Raw genomic sequence first — 22044 nt, forward strand, 5'->3', positions numbered from 1 at the left:
CTCCTATGCCCTCTGACAGGAAAAAGAACTGTCCCAGAAAGAATCTTCTTCTGTCTGGATCCCAAAATGAAAATATTTTGGAACATACCTGAACCTGATCTACAGCCTAGATGCTAATCCAGTAAGCATGCCTGCCCTTTTCTCTGAAGGGAGTCACTATGTCTGTCTTCCAAGGATGCTTACTAGACAAACATCCCGGAAAAGAAAGTGCAAAACAAAAAGTAGTTAGTTCCTCTCCTGCAAAATGCACAACCTCATAGAGGATTGTCTCCTAACACACTTCTAAATAAATCCTAAGTGGGTTCAAATTAATATAAGATAAACCAATAATTTAAAATCTAAGTATCCAAGCTATAAGAAAATATGGATGAATATTTATCTAATATCTTGAGGGGAGAACTTTCTAAAATTATAAATAATGAAAGAAATGACAGCAGAAAAAAGTAATGAATTGAATTATGCAAAATTTGAATCTCAACATAGCAAAACCTACATAAATAGAAATAAAAGACAAATAACAGACTGGGAAAATATTTGCAGTAAATATGATAGGTGTATGATTAGTGTCCTTACCATGTACAGTGATCTTAATAAGTCACATATTACATTATGTCCACTCAGATAAACCAGAATAATCTCACTATCTGAGGATCCTTAACTGAATCACATCTGCAAAGTACCTTTTGCCCTGCAAGGTAACATAGTCACATGTTTCAGAGATTGGGACATGGACATCCTTGAGAGACCATTAGTCTGTCTACCATAGTGTAGTATTAGTGCTACCAAATCACTTACTAGCATTTTATTTCTTCAAAACTAGAGAGATACAAACAGGATAACTATATTGACAAGCAAAGTCTAATATTTCTTTTCACTGAATCAAATACATCATCAATATTTTTAAATAGCAGAAAATAAATTTCAGAGACTGTTTGTTATTATTTGATGCACCTAAGATGTGTCAATAAATTGCATGAAATATTCTAAAAGTAAAGATATTCAAACCTTTCTTTACTGAGCATTTGCCAAATTTGCAAGGCACTTTTTTCCTTTTGAGTTTTTAAAGACTAAATGTCTGCAGATGTCAGTAATTTATTCAGCAAAGACTGTCATTTAATTAAATTGTAACTAGTATAGTTGTTGCAACTGTATCCTCAGGACTCTTTGAAAAATAAGAAAAGAACTACTCAGATCATTTCTTCTTATTAGTAATAAGGGAGTTGCTGGGAGAGTAGTGGCAAATCAAAAGAGAAGAAACTTAAGCACTCTGTGAAATTTCTAATGCTGAATCTGATTTCTTTTTCTTTTTGATTTTCTTTCTTTCTGATTTCCAAGCAGCCTAGAAAACAGAGAGACCTGGATTAGTGGTTTGAGTTAAAGGGAAAAGCAGTGCAACTAAACCCCAGAGAGTGCAGTAATCGGACTGAAATCAGTGAAATCAGTTCAGTCACTGGAGAATCAAAGTCTCTCGTCACTTCTAACATAAGTCAGAAAAACCTCTCTTCATAAAAAAATAGTATAATTTAACAAAAATGAATTGCTTTAAATTCTCCCAGAATTTCTCATAAGTTTCCAGAGCACTTTAGAAGAGAAGATAGGAAAATTTATACTGACTTTTATCCAAGCCAGAATATGTTCACTTTCTAAGATGAGAATAGGCTGCTGGGAATTCTCTTATTTGTTGTTTTATTTTGTTGGCCATTTTGGCATGCTGTAGATGCAACCAAAATTTAATTATGATCAAACAAAATTGTAAATGATCATAAAAAACATGAATTCCATTTGTAAGCACTGCCAGATGTGCATTGGGTGTCCACCGTGTTCCACACACTAAATGTGAGTAGAACAGCAGTCAAATCATGTCATCTTTGCTCAAATTCTGCAGTGATTCCAAGTCTGGCCCAGAGGAAAAGCCAGAATATTGACAGGGCCTACAAGGCCCTGAATGTTTTGCCACTGGCCCCCACCCCCTTTCTCTGACTTTAATCTCCTGCCCCTCTCACTGCCCACTCACCCGATTGTAGTCCTACTGGATGCCTCCGGACAGGCTCTGACCTAAGGACATGGGCCTACCTCTTCCTCCTGGTCTCCACTACCCCCTCACCTGCTTCGAATCTTTGCTTAAATCTCCCCCTCACAGTGAGGCCTGCTCTGCCCATCCTGTTCAACACTGTGATACGGCCTTGGCATCATCACCCCCATGATACCAACTCTCCCCCCTCTGCTCTTTTTCTTCTTTCCAGGGCACTTGTGGACTTCTAACATCCTATACAGTTGATGGATTAATTTTTAAAAATTGTCTCTCCTGAACTAAAATACAAGTTTTATGATGGCAGGAGTTTTTGTCTATTCTGTTTCCTAATGAATTCCAAGATCATAGAATACTGCCTGGGACAGAATAGGCACTCATTAGCTGTATGTTGAATAAATGAACACAAACTGAGGACAGGAGTATTTGTAACTACACTTTAATCCTTACAATAAAACTATAAATCAGATTTCATAACTGACTGGGGTTTTGTTTTGTTTTGTTTTTTCTTTTTGGCAGCTGACCAGTACAGGTATTTGAACCCATAACCTTGGTGCTAACTTATTTTTAAAGATGGCCAAACTAAAAACTTGAGAAGTTAAATGATTTATTCATATTAAGTAGCTACTCAAGCTCAAAATCTTAAACATTTTTCAACACACCACACAGCAATACTAGTGTTCTTTCTTTAATTCAATAATTGTTTCCCGAGTGCCTAGGCCATACAAATCATCATACTGCAGGAATCATAAAGGGGAATAAAATATGGAACTTGTCTTTAAGAAGCATAACTGTCTGTCTGATAGGTTTTAAAATGAGAGCATTCAAAGAGTGAGATAGGGTCTGTCTGCGCCTCCAGCTCAACACACAGATTTCTTAAGCTTTGCCCTGACCAACCTGTCTCAGCAATTTTTTTTGTTCCTGGTTGGAAGTTTTTTGCCTAAATAGTACCTTCTCTAATATCTTATGTTTTATTATCTGTGATAATGATAGGTTCTGTGCATTCCATTTGACCTTAAAATAGTTCACAATTGTAATTAGGGTACAGTTAGGTAGCTAGAAATGCTTGCACTGCCCTTACCCTATTTGTTCCGCAGGGTTTCTGTAAGGTGGGTTCCCATTTTCCTATGATGTATGGACTGTGGACATTAGGAGAATAAATAATAACTTAAGCAGAAAACTTCAGGCCAAGCTCTGAGGCATTTTCCAAAGCATCTGGAACTTGTACTAGAAACTTAGCAAGTGCCAAGGCATGAAAAAATTAGAGAACAGGATGAAATACCTGAAGAGAGATGTCAAAAGCTTCCTCCATCTGTATCCGCCTCCAAGTATCTTAATAACGGACCCGTCAAAACAAAGATTCGGGGTTTTTTGCTTATGGGAAGAAGGCTGAACACATAAGCCTTTGGTAAAGACATTGTAACATTGACATGGGAATTGTCCTTATTACATGTGATTAAATGTTTACTCCTTTGAGTCTGGTTTACGATGTTACATCAATTACTCACAAGATGCTGATTGAATTGAGTTTGTGGAGCCCACAAAATCTCCTCTCAATGCAAAAGCTAGACCAGGTGTTCAAGGTAAAAAATATATTTTCAGTTTAGGATGAGGCTTGAAGGGAATAACAGATAGGGTGGAGAAGAAAGCATTGTAGCTAGCTTTTGAAGGATAAAAGATCTGAACAGACAGAGATGTGGAAAATGGCAGTTCAAGTGAAAGGAATACCAAAAGCAAATCAGGTACAATGGTGAGAAATGCCAAGAGAAAATAGGAATTGTAAACAGTTCACTTTCATTGAGCTATGGGGTCTTGAAGGGGAGTGCAGGTTGCAGATTAAAAGCTAAAGAATATAAATATTGTCCTATAGGCAGCTGTGAGCCACTAATGATTTTTATTCAGAGGGTGACAATATCTGAACTATACTTCAAAAAGATTAATCTGTGTGTAAGAAGGATTAATATCCATATTATTAATGGGAAAATAAATAGCGAGAAAAAGTATTATGTGTATGAGATGTCACCACACAAACACATGAAACTTATTATAAGAGAATACATTTATCTTGGCATCCAAAATCCAAAATAGGGGACATAGGCAGGACTTGGGCATTGGTTACCTACATTACCTCCTATAAGAGGCTGGCCAGTTAGCTCAGTTGGTTAGAGCATAGTGCTGACAAGGCCAAGGTCCAGGGTTCAATCCCTATACTGGCCGGCCGTACGAAAAAAAAAAAAAAAAAAAGAATGACCAGGTGTATGCCACCCTGGCAGACCTCAACTGTTAATAGACTCTTGAATTGTTCATTATTCTGACAAAACTCTGGAGAACCACCCACTGAGAAGACCTGAATCCTCCAGCCCAAAAGAATCTGTACATTGTTAATTATGAGTCCAATCTCAGAACTATTATTCTTGCACATGAACAGTAGAAGGCATATTAAGCTCCCACCCAACAACTGCAATTCATATATTGTGAAAAAATGCCCAGTATTCTTAGCATATTCTAATGCATAATTGCTCTGGCCCAGCCCACCCAGATGGACTTTCAAAAACAGTATAAGTCATTAGAGAATGAACCACACTTTTAAACCGATTATTCTATAGATCTAATAAAATACAAACTACTTTTAATGCGTTATTTCCCATTATACAACATTATAAATTTTCTTCATTATAGTGGTCTGCTTGAAGTCCTCCTTCCTCTTCTTATCTTTGAAACCGATTAATTTCTTATGTTTGCTTTGCAGTGTTGCTAGAAGCTTGAAGCTCTCACACCATAACCTTAAGCTATTGTGTGAATTCCACTTCTGTCCTATCTCCCGCTGGGTTTATTTGCCTAAAGGACAAAAGAGGGTACTTCAAAAAGTTAATGGAAAGATAATTGTATTATCTTTTAATTCTATTTTTCTGCCAACTTCTTGAAGTACCCTCATATGTCTGTGGTTCTCACATTCTTATTACCACTGAAGCCCAGGTGGCTTTCTTTCTCTGTTAATTCTTCTATGTGCTTTTCTGGGTCTGTGGCAGTTACGAATGATGCTTTAAAAATAAGACACAAATGTACATTTTTTATAAAGAGATAATTGTATTATGACTCACTTGTAGATCTTGGGAAGATTGTATGTCAGAGGTCATACACAAAGAAAGAAAGAAATTCTATAGTAACATACCTTCCTTGTTCTCTCTCTTTTGTCTCTCTCTCTATATGTGTGTGTATACATATATATGTATGTGTGTATGTGTGTGTGTGTGTGTGTATATATATATATATATGCAACTAGATTGTGAGAATAGTAAATGAGATGATTTCTTATTGCCAGATTAGGAAATATTTTAAGTATTTTGTCATTTATATTCATGGACTTTACCAATGAAGTAAAAGAAATACAGCCAGTCTGCTGTTCTTATAGACTATTCAGATGCCTGAATATATTAAATTGATGTCTCATGTCAAATAGATATCCTATTTAATAAATATTAAAGTCAAATTTCACTTACTGTGTTTTCCTGTAATTTGAGAAACTTACAGGGTTTTGGAAAAGAAAAAGGAAAACGCACATAATAAAGCCAAAATTAATCTTTTGGACTATTCTTTCATATCTAAGATTGAAAAATAATTCTATGAATGATGACTGTAATACTGGTAATAATTCCAAGATCTTTAGGTGATTAGATAGAAGATTAATGATTTTTGAAGAAAATATTTCAAAATAAAATTGCATTTTTGAGACCATCTACATTTTTAAAGTAATATAAGACTAAAATAAAAAAACAAACTTGAAATTCTTGTTTTTCTTAATAGATGGCAATTAAGCTTTACAATTGTTCCAAGTTTGATTTGTTCCGGCTTAATTACCCTTCTCTCCTTGTCATTCTCTCTACATGTATTGCTTAAAAAAAATTCGTGTATATACACAAGTATAAAATTAGCAGCTGCCTCTTACTGAGTATCCTATACATGAAGACCATACTGGGCACCTTACATATGTTATTTCACAATAATCCCACAAAAAAGGTGGCCTTATATCCATTTCATAGATGAAAACACAAGTCTCTCAGGCGTACATGACGGTAAGTAGCAGCTCCAGGATGCAAATACAGCTCTTTCTGTAGCATTCAAGAATTACTTGACTAATTTCTCATAAGTCAAAAGATAGATGTACTACAAAATAGTGTTAAGTTTGCACAAAAATTTTCTTTTCCTTTTCTATTTTTCCTCCTATTCTTCTTGCCACTTGGAAGGTGTTTTCCAGCATAACTCCCACTTCTCTGCACACTCCCTTCCCCTTGGCAGCTATGAATAGTACTAACGGCTGAAGTTCCTGTGCAGTTTTGCAGACATAAGCCAGGAGACATTAATTTAGTCATTGTCAGAGCAGATAAATAATTCTGTTTCTCAATAGCTAGCTGTGTAAAATATCGCTGAAAAGGTATTTTCGTAAATGCAGTTTTTTGGGATACCTCCCTCAAATAACTCTGTTTAATCGAGCAGGGAAGAGGCCCAGGAATCTGTCTCTTTTAGCCTTCCAAAGAGATTCTCATTCACAGGCAGGTTTGAGAACCATTGGCTAAATCGAAAGCAGAATTGATAGTCAGTAAGTCATTAAGGGAAAGATTAAGAATCATTTGGCTGCACATTAGAATCACTTCTCAAGATTTTTTAAGCCCTAATGTTCAGGAACTAGCACAATCAATCACATCAGGATATCTGTGAATGGGACCTGAACATCAGCATTTTTAAAGTTCCCCAGGTAACTACAATGTACAGCCAAAGTTGAGAACCACTACTTTAAGGGATGAAAATGAACAATCCAACCTTGTTTTGTTTTGTTTTTTATCCCCCATTCACCTCTTTCTATTCCTGGTTCCACTGTCTGGGCTGCAGTTGAGCAGTTATCACCCTGAGTGTTATGACATGGGAACACCCATCTGCAGCTGGAATGCAGCTCCAACAGAATGCAGGGAACTGGGTTGACATTTTCTAGGTGGCCTGTCTTCCACCGGATCAAAACATTTGTGTCCAAAAGTGAAATATGAAAGAAAAATGCATCTTAATTCCATTCATTTATCTAACAAATACTTAAGCTGAATGTAAACATTACCTTTCACTCACTTAAATAAATGTAGGTGATTTTCTATTTCTGCACAGATCCTCACACAAACTCTGAGACACACACACACACAGAGCTATGTAATCTCCGTTGCAAACTTTTACTTAAAACTTTGTCCCTTTGTGTAATTCAGGACTGTGATAGGAAGAAAGGAAGGCAGAAATGTTAGGAGCTCTAGGCTCCAATAACTTTGCCTGTTTTGGCTGTTTAAGACTAGAAATGCAGTAGATAAAATTAAAATCTCAAAGATTATTGCAGATTAGAGGTAAAGGTGCCAAAAACAGATACGGAATGTTTACATCGCATTTCTCTGTTACTCCAATTCCCAAAGGGTATTGTGGGTAAAAGCATTAAGTTCAGTGGGGTGATAATTCAGATCCCTGAGAGAAAACACAAAGCCAGCAACTGACACTGACAAACAGTGAGCAGGCAGGGTCAGACAATCAAAGCTAATGAGGTGATACAGGACTAGAGGACTATGAGTCATAGACATCTGTTGGCATGTTTTTCTGGAACAGGTTTGAACACACTAATTTTTTTTTTTTTTTTTTGTCTAAAATCTACCCTCACACCTTTGTTTCCTTCCTAATGTGTTTGAATCTGGTCCAAGGTGCTCTAAAATTATCTCAAAGGTTGAGATGCTTTCCTCAGTTTCTGTCATAAGAACATAAACTAGGATAGCAAGTCTGGTGATTGAGAAGCAGAGAAAATTGAAAATTATTTATGTCTAGGTCAATTTAAATCAGGGGATGAGACCAAACTCAAGCAGGACAAGCTCACGTTTTTATGAGCCAATTCAATATGAGTTGTAAAACAAATTTTGAGCCTAAAAGGCAATTTAATTCAAAACTCCTCTAGGCAGAAAACTAATGGGACTTTAAAACATGGCAAAACGCAAATAAAAGGGCAGATTCAAGGGTAAAAATATTTTACAAGTTCCATGGACATCACAAAAATTCTATTTAAATGTGAGATAGTAAGAAACTGACATTGTACAGCGTTAAAAAAAAATGAAATTTTTTTAAAAAGCAGCACTAGCCTGGGAATTAGCAGATCCTGATATAGTTTCAGCTCTGCCAGTAACTAAGTCCCAGGTGAGACATATGGAATTTTCTGGGCCTCAGAATCTTCACCCTTGAAAGAAAGGTAAAAAATAATTGGTAGCTTTCACATCCCCAAAATGTTTGGTTCTGTGTCTACTTAAAAATTTTACACTTTGGGTTGCCTGAATGGTCTACACATTTGATTATCTCATAAGTGAAATTGCTTTAAAATCACTGCAGCTCTGTTTACAATAGCCAAGGTATGGAACCAAACTAAATGTCCTTTGATGGATGATTGGATAAGGAAATCGTGGTATGTATGTATACACCATGGAATTCTACTCTGCCATAAAAAAGAATGAAATTCTCCCATTTGCAACAACATGGATGAGCCTGGAGAAACTTATGTTAGTGAAATAAGCAAAGCACAGAGGGATAAATACCACATGTGCTCACTCATAAGTGGGAGTTAAGAGAGGAAGAAGGAAGGAAAGAAAAACCACAATGGTGTGTTGGACTTGCAGAGGGAGAGAACACACCTGGGAATAAAAAGTGGAGTGGGCAAAGAGGGAGGGGGAGCGAGGTTGGGGATAATTGAGTGAGGGAGACAGGGTATAATCACAATTTGTAGTAATGGGCATGCTGCCAGTATGGATCTGGCCTTCACATCTAGGGCACGAGGGGGGACAATCAGCTTTGTATCTCATGAATATTCATAACCAATAAAAAAAGAGAGACAAGATTTTAAAAACTCAATTTAAAATCAAATTTGATACATATAATTTCCTCCCTCTTTAATGGACAAAAACCCAATCTGAACTCACTCTACTTAAATTCAGCCTATAGAAAATTAATAGTGCTATCCTGAAAAGCAGGAAGATTCCAGAATTGAGAAAATGTTTCAAGGTTAGTAAAATGCTTCCTCTAGATATTGTTTCTTTTTAATGCCACATTTCAAAAATGTTTTAATTAAAGAAGTACATGAAATTAAGAGATTATTCTCTCTGGCAAGAAATAAGAAGATTTTTACTAATTGATAGATGGGACTCTTCAAAATTTGACCTGAATACCATTGTATTACTCCGTTTCTGTTGCTCATAACAAAATAAGTGGAACTGGATTATTTATAAAGAAAAAAAAAAATCATTGCTTATGGTTTCTGAGGCTGGGAAGTCCAAAGTCCATCTGGTGGTGGTGACAGTGACCCAGGGGTATCACACTGCAAGATGGTGGAAGCAGAGAGAAAAGAGAAAGAGATTCTCCTCTGTCTTCTTTTAAAGTCCTCAGAACCACGCCCCTGACCACCATTTTTAGTCCATTCACTACTGCACGGTCTTACATCCTAATCACCTCTTCAAGGCTCCACCTTTCAATTACCATAATAGGATTTCCCACCTTCTTAACAGTCACAGTGGGGACCAAGTTTCTTATACATAAAACTTGGGACACACAATTCTAGCTTCAGTGAGTTTTGGGGGGACATAATTCAATCCACTACAACCATCTTCTTCCTCCTTCCTCTTTGTCTCTGAATCTTTTTCCCACCATTATCTTGCCTCCCACCAACAGAAAGACTTCTCTCAGCCCTCAGTTTCTTCATGAGTTTGTGGTTCAGAAAATTGCCTTAATCCTTCCAGTAGGTTTGACTTCTTTCCTCCAAGTGTCTCCAATATTTGACATCATAGAGGCTGCTACCTTTATTTTTGAGAAATTCATTAGCTATCTTGAGGCAAGTCTTGTTAATAGGACTTCACTCTTATCAGAAATGGTATGCTTACAGCTTTGCTGTCTAATGTGATGGCAACTATCCAGTTTTAAAATGAATAAAGACTCCTAATTTATCATGTAATTCATAGAAGCTAAAAGGTGAATCCCGTTGTTAGTCTCCATTGATTTAGAGAAAAGCACAGAGAAGCTTACCATGTAATTCTGTTGTAAAATGCTATTGATTGACCATGTGATATATAGAAGCTCTTGGTGTAGCTTTATTGTGAGACTTATTCACAGTGCAGTGGCGTGAAACCAACTGAGTCACTTTATGGTAAAATTCCATGAGTTAAAATGAGTCTCAGAGGATTTTACTCTGTCTCTCTATGGTACAAAACTTGAAATTTCACTAATTTATTGTGAATTTTTCAGCAGAAGCCCTTCTGTACCCTAAAATGTGGCTTTAGCCAACCAGGAGCAATGGCAAGTACAGTCTTACTATATGGAAAGCATAAAAAGCACCTCAGGAAAATATCTTCAGTTTAGGACATGTGTTACTAATCTTCCTCTTGGTAAGAAGAATGGAAAATTTTACCCTCATCAAACAATCATTAATAACAAAGTTTGTAGTATAGATATGCCAAATCTGAGAGGGGAAATGACAATGTGATCATTTTTAGTGTTTATTCGTCTTAAGGTTAGCTATATTTTATAAATACTTTGAGATTGCTTGTGAATATCTTAATTCACCCACATTTTATTTCCTATTTAGAAGTCTATTCATCATAATTTGAACTATGGAACTAAATGAGGTAGCACAAAATAGTAGATTATTATTCTGGGGATGATTTTTTGAAGTCTTCAGAGAAAAAAATGCATAATTTTTGGCAGGATTTTCAATTTTGAAAATTATATAGAAGAAGCTATAAAATGTGTAAAATTGTATGATGTTTCTTGGTGTAAATACCATTATTAATGTATATTTTTTTCTAAATTTAATTATAGATATTCCTTATTGGGAACGAATTTTTGTTTGAAAAGTTATCACAAATCTGTTATTGTTTAGAGTAAGTTTACCTTTCTTGAAATCTAACAAAATGAGCTCTTTTCAGAAGAATCCTCAGTATCAAACATCATTTTTTGTATATGTTAGGTTTTTGTTCTTTGTATCAATTATTCAAACCTCCCTTTCTCTTAACCCTGCATATTTCTTCTCTGACGTATCATAAAAATGTACTTAGTAGTAAAAAAATGAATAGCCCTGCGTTTCAGTCTTTTCTATTCTTCAAGAAATACATTGTGATTTAGTATGCTAGAAAGTTTCCTTCCAACTTTACAGGCAGATAAAAATCCACACTACATGGTATTTCTTCCAGAAAGTTCCATTTGTGAATATTCTTCTTACTTGAAAATAGAATCTAACTATGTAGAATGATGTTTGAGTGACTGCTTGAATAAGATATACCATTATATCTTCTGTCAGCCAAATACTAAATACCTCTGAAGTCTATTACAAGTAATAAAGTAAATATTTAAAAATCATACACACACACACACACACACACACACACACACACACACACACACACCTTTCTTATTCGGTCAGGAGCAATAAGAATAAATGAGAATAGGAAGGAAGAAAACAAACCTAGAAACCAGAATACATTGGGGTTAAGTGCCTAAAACTGGTTCTTAACACTTGCTTTCTCTATATACCCCCCATCATAACTGCCCCCAAAGGCATTCCTTTTTAAGCTATACCCCCCAGCTGGGAAGGTCTCAAATCATATGACTAGGGTAAAGAGACATTCATGTTTTCTCTCCTGTCACAAAAAATAAATAATTCTACAGTTCACTTGCAAATATTTAATGTATGCTTAACAAATGCCAGATATTATTTTGGTGACTTTCCATGCACTTACTAATTTAATCCTCACATTGAATTTTGAGGTTTTATTATGATCCTCATTTTACAGATGCAGAAACTGAACACAGAAAAATTTTAAAACCTGCACAAGGACTCAGAGATAGTAAGTGGTATAGCTGGGACTACAATCAAGGGAGTCTCATTCCAGAGATGGTGCTATGTAAGACTCTACATTAGACTTCCCTAATAGGCACAACGACTATACTTTTTTCAAATTGTACAGTTGTATGCCTTTTGTGCAGAGGTTTAGATCTATTATGAATAAATACATTATTTCCCTCTTTCTTATTGTTGTGTGTCTGTGTGTGAATCTGATGTGAATAATGCATTTCACAATTCTTTGCAGGAATGTGGACAAATGCAATGTATAAAATGTGTTTTCCTGTTGTGAGTACATATTCTAACATTGTTGCTTCTGCCTTATGAGAAACTGACATTATTATGAAATAGAATTACAGGCATTGCCTAACTCCATCCAGTACCAGTACCAAATAAAAACCCTGTGACTTCTTGAGATTGCAAGAATTTTCCTTTCTGGGACTATTAGATAGCTCAGTAAGGTTAAATGTGCTGCCAAAATTTTATTTTTAAAAATATCACAAACCAAACAAGTTGGAAGCCATTCAATCAGAGACTATACTTTATAGATGATCTTTCTCCTTCCTAGAAGGAGTAAGTGATAAAGTGAAATGAGATCATTCATATGTCAAGAAGTTTTTATCTGTCTTAGCTGCAAGCTTGATTAATAGTCATCACATTGGACCTAATAGCACAGCATATAACATACTTTTTATAAGTATGTAAAAGCCTTTCTTGGGTGTTAAGAAGATACTCTAGGTGTGAGAACAGCTGTTTGGCTTCTGTAGCAGTTTAGAATAGCACATGTTAGACCCCAGGGCACAAGAAACTAGAAGCATGGAAGTAGCATCTTAAAAGCAACAGAAGCCTTTGTGAGTTTTTTTTTTCCCCCCTTAGATTTAGAGATTATGGAAATCTTTGTCAACTATTGCATGGTGTTGATCTTGCAGGACAGTGCTTCTCAATCTTAAGCATGTGGAGGAATTTCCTAGAGCACTTGAGAAAACACATATTTCTGGGCCTGAGAGTTTGCATTTCTAAAAAGCTCAGAGGTGATGCTTCTGCTGCTGCAAGGACGCCACTTTGAGCCACTTTGAACAATGCTGTTTTAAGGCATCCTTGTAACCAATGTGACTCCTGAAACTACCTCATTTTCTCACTATTCTTTTCTTTTCTGTCATACCAATGAGACAGAGAAACAGCTCTAACAATCACAAGACATATAAAAACAATTACTGTTCCCTGACCAAACAAAACAAAACTATAAGGTCACCTTGCAGCACAGGGATTCCCTGACAGGGTACTCATTCTATCCCATATTCTCCATGAGCCTCAACTGTGGCAGGTGACTTTGCCAACTGAATCTTTTGGTTGTTGTTTTGTACTATAGAGAGAAGCCAAGAGTCGTACATGTGGGGTCCAATTTAGATGCTCTCTGCAGATTTCAGTCAAGATGTTTCTTTATTCCCACTTGACTTTAGGCTCCTATTAATCCAACTCATAGCAAACTTTTCAGTTTAAGTGTTGGGTGATTCAATTATACAATTATTCACTTAGTGTCACATTTTAAAAAGAATGCGCAAAGGAGCTTAACACAATATATTTGTGAAGCTTCTTAGCCACATGGTATGACTTTACGTGTAGTATTTTTAAGTAAAAAAAAAAAAGGAAAACAATCACTGTAACAGATTCACTGCTGTGGGTAAGGAAGATATCCTTATTTTATAGATGGGGAAATTGTGGCTCAAAAAATTAGGTTACTTGTCCAAGATCATATGCCACAAGCATAGAGAGCATGCCTGCTGTGCACCACAGTATGTGGAGTGAAGCCACAGCTGAAGCTGCCCAGTAGACCCCTCAGATCCTTTCCCTGGATGAAGGACATGGGTGAGACTGAGAGGACCTATAGTGCCAGAAAGAGGTGAAGTGGCACTGAGCCAGCAGAAGAGAGGAATCTGGGGGATGCTCTGACTATGTGAAGAGGAGAGACCACATGTCTTACCAGCCCTTCTAGGCTTAAAAAATGAATGGCAGCAGATGACCCATGACTACGTGTGACAAAGGACTCCTCCTAGAGGGAGGCCAGTGAAGATGTAAGGAATAGCAGAGGACCAATACATAGATGTTTAGGCCAAAAGGATGGAGAAGAGCTCATGAATTAAATATTGGATATGTTGAGTGTGAGATGCCTGTGGGACGGACATTTGAGTGGAGGTACATTTTAAGAAACTGATCTTGCAATCATCTGCTTACCGATGGAAACTGAAGGTATGGGATTTACCATTGGCACTCACTGGGTTTTCATTCCATTCCACAAGGATTCCCGTTGCCCGACCATTCTGTATTGTAACAGAGAGAGAAGCCATGTCCATACAGTGTGACTTCTCCCACAGTTAATGGAGGAGGAATGAGTACATAGCCCAGATTGAGCCAAGGAATTTGGAGTCAGGACTAGGAGAGTCCAAACAGACTGCTTATTAAACATGAAAGATGCAAATTTGTTTTAATCACTCCCAGACCTACTCACTGTTAATGTAAACTTAACAATGTTTTACATTTTTTGTTTGCCAGTTTAAAAACAGCTGTAAAAAATATTCTTATGAACACAACTAATCAACCAAACTGCAGATAAAAAACATTATCAACAGCAACAACAAAAACAACGCCAATTTGGGCTATTGTTTCAGCAGCCATTTTTCATCGCGTAGAGGAAAAAACAGACAGCCACTAGAGCAAAAAAGAAAGCACGGTGCAGGCTAGACAGAGAAACATGAAAGTGAGAACAGAGAGAAAGATGTCCGGGGTTATCTACAGTTCTTCAGTTCCTGGTTAGATCCATTCCTAAGAACTAGCTGCATTGACGATCTTGGGATCCATGAGACACTCTTCTATCTCTACCAAAAAAAAAAATTCTTACTTTAGTTTCATCAAGTTTAATTTGATTTCCATTTCTTCAAACCAAGAGTCTTAATCAATGAAAAATAATGTTAATAATAGATAAGATGATATGGGACACTTTTTAGAATGGAAGGATCCTGGATAATAACAACACTAAATTTGGGGCAGAAGAGAGAAGTTCACAGGAGATTTAGAAGTGGCCAGAGAGAGAAAACCTAAAGCCTCTGGCATCTTACAAGTCAAGAGAAAAACATTTCAATAAAGAGGCAGAGGTCAGCAGTGTCAAATTCTGCCTGTCTACTAGTCATGAAACATAAAGAATGAAACATGGTCACTGGATTTAACAAGAGGTCACTGTTAACCTTGGTGAGAGCAGTTGGAGTGGACTGGTCGTGGTAGAAACCAGAGCATTTGGGGAAAGTGGTGGGAAGCTATGAGGAATAAATAATAAGAGGAAGGAGAAAGAACAAGAATATGTAACCCAATCAGTACGTTTGATTCTAAAGAGAGGGAGAGAAGTGAGAGGGGCACATGGGATTAATAGAGGGTTTTTCCCGTGTGTGTGTGTGTGTGTGTGTGTGTGTGTGTGTGTGTGTGTGTGTGTGTGTGTGTGTGTGTGTGTGTGTGTGTGTGTGTCGTATGCATTGGAAACATGTCAATGTGTTTAAATTCTGACAGGAAAGAAATATCAGGAAAGGGACATACTGGAGATTCAGTAAAGAAGGGCTATTGGTAGCATTAGGGCCTGAGAAGACCAGAGAGAGGAGATTCTGAGAACACTTGAGGGACATCTCTTGCATTGCAAGTGAAAGGAAGGAGGAAATGGGGGGAGGCTGAGGTAAGATGCCAGTTCCCCAGCAGGGAATTCAGGAAGCGTGGCCACCCGACACAGTCCTGTTGGAGCCAATGATATCTGTGATCCAGCGGAGGCTTCGGTGTGATTTGATCAATGTCATCCTCCTTTATGCTGTTTTGTTCTTCTTCTCAACACATAAACTCTGTCCTATATTTATAGACATTTACAAACAAACCTTATTCTCTCAATTAAGGTGAAAGCTCTTTGTGGGAGAGAAACATGTGTTGTCCAGGTTTGCACCTTTCTCCTCCGTAACTTACATACTAATGGCCCTCAAAAACAACTACTTAATAAATTAAATAGAAGTGCTACTTAGTGTCTAACTTCAGTGATGATAATACATGGCAATCTTTTTCCACTTCAGACACTAAAGTGTCATAATTTCTGTTTACCTCATAAAAAGTGAGTTGAAATACCAGCAGTCTTCAAAAAGTTAATGGAAAGATTCACATTGTCTGCTAATTCTACTAATTCTACTTTCCCATGAACTTTTTGAAGTACCCTCGAATATGTTTTCTAGTGATCACAGAAAGAGAACTAGCAATTTGTAAAATGTATTTAATTTGTAGATGTTTTAGAGACTCTTATAATCTGATTCATTTAAGTGAACCTCCAAATAAGTAACAAATTATAGCTAGATTTTTATCATCTTCTCATAGTTTATTAAATATTAAACATTTTTTCTTTAGTCCTTTTCAGACCTATTTACTCTAAATCCATTGCAGAGTCATCAGAATTTAAGAAAACTAGATTAATTTCAGGCATCACATAATGCAGCTAATGTTTCCATGGTTTCATATTTCTAATGTCTCTTGAATATGCCCTTTACCATCAGTAATATTATATTTTCCAGGGCTCTTCTCTCCTCTCCCGTCTGATATTTAGCCTGTATTTAATATTTGTTAACCTAAATATATTCAAATACAAATCATGTGTTTGGAAATGCCTTTCTGCTGTTAGTATTTCTAATATTCTTTTTTCAATTTTCATTCATTTAAGATCTGACTACATTCACATTTAATATCAGGCTTTGCCATAAACTCTGAGCCACCAGTACTGACTGTTCAATGGTGCATTGCTGCCCTCTAGCTTATGTTTGAAAGGTTCTCTACAATGTAACAATTTACTCAGTCTCCTGTGCAAATTGATAATCATTAGTTTTTAATGAATTATATATATTAGCAGTTCTATAAAAATTAAATTTCGTTGGGTTATTAATTAAAGTTTTACTCTCCTTTCCAGGATCAGTTGATCATATTAATCTTACCTGAAAAGGAAAGAAAAGCAGAAACTCTGTTATCTCATTGTGCTGCAGGTTCTCAGCCAATTCTCTTTTTCCCCTTAAATTACACCTTTTCCTTTCATGTAGGCTGGCTGTTTTCAAAAATCAATGTGTTTTCTTATCTGTTATTCCTTAAGCAACCAGAGAGAAGAAGTATCAAATTTTTTTATGCTCTCAATGAAAGCTGAGTTCTTGTCAAAAAATATCTCTGAAGATGGAACCAAATAATTTAAATGGCACCAGTTTAAATTCGAAGAACTGTCAGAAATTTCAACCAGCTATTTTTTATGTTCAAAAAATTTACAAAACTATTTATGGCTTGAACTTAGAACTATTCTTCTCTGAGAAAAGTTCTAAAAGGATGTTATGGCATGATACTCCTTTGTAATGAAATTTTCTGGCTTATGTATACTGTTGTTATCAGACAGGTAGCTACTTACCTCAACAATTTTACATCTGGTTTGCTGAGATTTGTTTGTAGTCTAACATATTGACTAAAACTCAGTGAAAATATATTACCTTATCTGTATATTAACAAAAAGGAACAGTCCAATTATTTAACCATTTCCCTGAATTTTGGTTGCTTAGAAACTTAAAATTAAAATATAACATGCAGCATAATTTTCAGTGTTGTACTTGACAGGACTGTGTAGTGAACGGCATTTTGCGATAACACAGAGGCCATGAGACTCAAAGAGTGGAAATCCAGATTTGATTCCTGGTTCTTTGAACGCTTAACTCCTCTGAGTCTTAAACCTTTTGCTTTTAAAATAATGAGTATGCCTTTCTCATAAAATTGTAGAGATCATCAAATAAGACAATAAAAGAAAAAGCACTGCATGATTTATGCTACATTCAAGAGCTTAGTATACTTTTGTTTAATCTAAATCTAATATAAAGCATTAAATTGCTCCTAGTCTTCTGATTAGGGAGAATTATGTATCTTTCTTTTTCCCTTTCCCTTTTCAAAGTTTTCTTGTTCTTTGCACATTCTTTTTCATACCATTTTTTTAGTTGGACTTCTTTTTGCAAATTCTAGCTACTTTTATCAGAAAAGAAATTTATTTAAAAAAATATTAGGTAGTTCACAAAATCTGGGAGGACCAGAAAATTAGGTGTGGAAGCTACACCTGACTGCTGGAGAGATGCAACAGCCACTGACACTGGGCAACAGCACCACCAAGGCCACTCCCAGATGCCACCCCAGAATGCTACCACTGGAACTCCTGTCACTGCTGTCTCCCTCAAGCTTACTCTGCATGTGGTTCACAAGGATTTTATGACTGCATCTGATTGTCAGGGTCTTTGAACAATGGCTGCAAGAGAAACTGGGAAGGGGAGGTTCTGACTTCTACTTTGAAAAACAGGAGTCCAAAGGGGAGAAATTCCACAAACATAAGACAGCTATTGATAGGTTCCTTGTGGCCAAAAAGCATGACCACTTCACCTTGTTCTCTGTTTTTTATGATCACCATCAAGCTAATCAAATTGTGTTTACTCAGGAATTTCTAGAAACAGAGAACCAGAAGAAGTTCATCTAAGGGCAGAAATCTTAGGACCAACAACAAACTACAAACCTTTGATTCTATCAGCTATCTTCATCTCCATTTCTCTTCCTACAAATGTGAATGTGTGTTTATTATACTGCACAAGCATAGTACTGTATTTTGTTCACATCATATGCATTGGTTGATTGATTGATTAAACATCTACTGAGTACCAGAACATCTGCAAGGAACAAAAACTATAAACACAAATATGAGTAAGATCTGTGTCCTCTATTCTTTTCTTGTATTTATTATACTGCATTTTACTATTACATTATCTTGTATTAATCTGTAGTATATGTTATATTATATTCTCTCATTCTACTTTTCCTTAGCTTCACTGATACATCCAATCCATTGATATTTCACTTTTTCATAATCCATCATTTTTACATGGTGAGAAGCTCTCCTGTTGAAGCTATACTCCATACCCTAATCAGACCCCATGGTCTATCATTGTAATCACCCACTTGCTACCCACTCAACTCTATTGCCCCATTTTCTCCCTATCAAGTTCCTTTGGATAAACCCCAACTTTGATTAAACCCAATTACCTCCCTATTTGATGACTTTCTCCATTTAGATGAATGGTATTAGGGAAAAACATAGAGCCACATGGTCAGGTCCAAATTTGAAAATCATAACCATAGTTACTTGAAAATCACAACCAAAGAGTCAAAGGGTCTCTCAACACTCCAAACATACTTCCATAATATATTTGCTCACGCACTCACCAAAAGGTTGTTTTAATACCTATCTCTTCTCAAACCTCCAACACACGTGCTCTTAGCTAATGACGTTGCCTCATATTTGGCTGAGAAAATGGAAGCAACTAAAGAGAAACTGCCTCACCTTACCACCTCTACATCCACTGCGCTGTCTGTATCTGTTCCCACAGCCTCTGGCTCTCCCTCCATTATAACGAAGTGTGACTTCTGATCTACCCCTCCATTTGTGCTCTAGTCCCTGTCCCCTTTCAACTTCTCATGCCATCCATTCATTTTCTGGTAACCAGTTACTCCTTCTCTACTGAATAAATGCTCTTCATATCCCTCATTACGTCCTGTTGACATTCATTTCCACTGAACCCACAAAACCTCCATTGACATCATGGACCACCTCCAGTTTCTGGAGTATTTCTCTGCTCCTTTTCTTCATGGCAAAAATTCTTAAATGGCTTATTTACAGAAGTCTTCACTTCCTCGTTTGCATTTTTGTTCCATTTGTGGGTTATGTTCTTTCTTGTGTATTCATGGAGATAATTATTGTTTTTTGGATTCCAGATGCAGGACTCCCTTGAGGATTTCTTGTAGGGCTGGTCGTGTGGTGGTGAACTCCCGTAATTTTTGTTTGTATGAGAAATACACTATTTCTCCTTCATTTCTGAGAGATAGCTTAGCAGGATACAGTATTCTTGGCTGGCAGTTTTTTTCTTTTAGTATTTTGAATACATCATTCTACCATGCCATCTCTCCTTAGCCTATTTCTGTTATCTTTCCTACACAACCTATTCCTCTTGTCAAGGTTATTTGTGCCCTTTATTCTTGGAACTCATATCTTGATTAAGGAATGTCTTGTAAACCACTAATTATAGGCAACATGAGAAAAGCTTTAACAGAGAAGGCACTGTCCACAGAGAGAATGCTTAGAGATTCAGGTTCTAATACCTGTGATAGGAAACCCAAGGTTAAAGGTATTATTCAGTAATATCTATATAGTAAATATATTGGTAAGTCTATTTTGTTAAACAGGTAACTGGAGATATGTCAACAGAGTGTTCTATGTTGCTGATAAGCTCAGACTTTACTGTGTGCTTTCAATTTTTATTCATATTAAAGTTTTTTGATTTTTCATTGTCTTCAAGTCATCATTTCAAGCTTTGTTTTTATTTAGTCACTGTGAAATGAAATTTTATATCATAAAATGTCCTTGAAAATAGAAACTTCTTACTATGATACTAATGTTTTAGTTTCTAGTCTTAAAACATTATCGTTTTTAATTTACATTTCTTATGTATATTCATTTAATAACCAAGTTTAAATTCAGTAATCACATTTTCCCTTAAGCTTTGATTAGAACAATTATAGTAAATGAAAATAAGAAAGCAATTTCCACAGAGATTCATAAAGCACCCTTTTCAAGCCATAAAGCAGCCTTCTAAGTAGTTTTTTCAGCATTATGCCTACAAAAAAAAAGTCTTTCTGTTTTGCTTAGGATACAAGGATCCAAACTCATTCATTGTCTGCTCATCCTCTTTGTTTTGGTCTCCCCTAGTATTATGATTCCTAGCAGAAGGCTTAGCACACAAAAGGAGCTCAGTAAATGCTGTTGAGTGAATGTCTGACCCTCTTAACCTAGACCAAGCAGAAAGTTCCCTCAACAATAGAAATAAGCACCAGCAGAAAGAATAAGCACCAGCAGAAAGTTCCCTCAAAAATAGAAAGCCTATGAACAGATAACCAGAAAGAAATACAGATATCCAGATTTTTATAAGTACCTACCCCAATTTTTCTTTAACTCTAATCTCTCTTGGTCAATGCTTACTTTGGGTCTGCTTTATAGAACAGGAATATACACCAGCACCCACCTAACTGAAATCTCTGTGGAGCCCACCACACCAGCTTATGTTATAAACTGATTTGTAATATTGGCTGAATATTTTCTCTTGGCTCACTACCTTTCACTTGGCACTGGTTACATAATTCCTTCACACTGATATCCTAAGTTTTGTGCTTTTTAAGCTATGCTAGTAAGGTATAAGGGAAAAAAAATAAAGACTACAAACACTATGATTCACAGTGCTTTTATAGCATCTTTTACTCCTGTGGTAAAACCAAGTCAAAGCATTGGACATGTTAAATGAAGGCCCATGGACTATGAAGAGGTCTCTACAGCTCTCTTAGGGTGAGAGACAATACAATTTTTTATATGCATGGGTCCCTCTGATAAACTCAGATTCTCCTCTCCAGAAGTGGAAAAATTGAGGAAGTGTACTTTTACTAGTTCTTATATCTTTACTCTTTCATCTCAAAATCCCTCAAATGTCCCCCCCCCCCACACACACACACACACACACGAGAGACAGAAAGTGAGTTTTGTTACAAGTAGCAAAAAGGCAAAATCATGGTGGCTTTAAGGAGATAGAAGTTTGTTTTTCACTCAGGTAAAAATCTGGATGCAGACAGGTCAAACTGCTCCACAAAGCAGAGATTCCAGCTTTTTACTCCATCTTGTGGAGGGAATCTCCCTTCCCAAGGACATCATCCTAGCCACACTATCTGTTGGCTAGTCAGCAGGAAGGGTAAAGGCAGAAAGAAGGGGACAGGGCAGCACCTGTCTTTCAAGAAACTTTCCTAGAGCTTCCACTGACACTTCTATTTTCATCTCTTTGGCCTGAACCTAAACACATGACTACGTTCAACAACAGTGGAGGCTCAGAAATGTCATTTTCATTTTTCACTTTGTGACACATTTAGGTTTTATTAATGAGAGCAGAGAGGAGAATGAATATTGGCTGAAAACTAGCAAGCTACATAGGTTCCTCTTTATCTCTCCCATGATGTA

This window comes from Cynocephalus volans, chromosome 5 (assembly GCF_027409185.1).
Source record: "Cynocephalus volans isolate mCynVol1 chromosome 5, mCynVol1.pri, whole genome shotgun sequence".
In the NCBI taxonomy this organism is placed as follows: domain Eukaryota; kingdom Metazoa; phylum Chordata; class Mammalia; order Dermoptera; family Cynocephalidae; genus Cynocephalus; species Cynocephalus volans.